The sequence below is a fragment of the Chrysochloris asiatica genome, unplaced genomic scaffold (genome assembly GCF_000296735.1).
Source record: "Chrysochloris asiatica unplaced genomic scaffold, ChrAsi1.0 scaffold00125, whole genome shotgun sequence".
NCBI classification, from domain to species: Eukaryota; Metazoa; Chordata; class Mammalia; order Afrosoricida; family Chrysochloridae; genus Chrysochloris; species Chrysochloris asiatica.
The window spans coordinates 9,475,458-9,475,986 of record NW_006408643.1 but is presented as its reverse complement, the minus strand read 5'-3'; positions in this window follow the sequence as shown (position 1 = coordinate 9,475,986).

Below are 529 nucleotides of genomic sequence, written 5' to 3'. Positions count from 1 at the left end.
ACAGTTTCGTTCTGTTGTGAATGGTGACGCTATGAGTTGGCATGGACAAGGTGACACCTAACAATAACAACTTACTCATGGAAAACACCTTTTTCCCTGTTAATTCCAAGTTGATACAGATCCCTGATTATAACCTGTTAGTGTCTCAATAAAATAATCACGAATTGGGTTTGTAGTCTGTGGCCATTTCAAAAGAATATTGAACCCAGCAGAGAAACTGTGCCATGAAAGGAACGACAGGTGTCAGAAACAGACAAAAGATAGGAAAGTGAAGGGACGCTTGAACTCCTGAATCCTACTTCATAGGAAACATCTTATGGCTCCCGCTGATTCTCTTCCTCATGAAATGAGACGTGGTCTGACGCAACACCATTTTCTACTTGGGGTTTGCAGGGAGCTTTGTCACTCATAGGAAACCAACCAAAGACAAACCCATATCTTCCCATTACACTGAGTCTCTATTTTATGTTCCTGCTTAGTATCCTTTTACCTAATGTTAGATAATAGAACTGGGCCTTATATTTGTCCT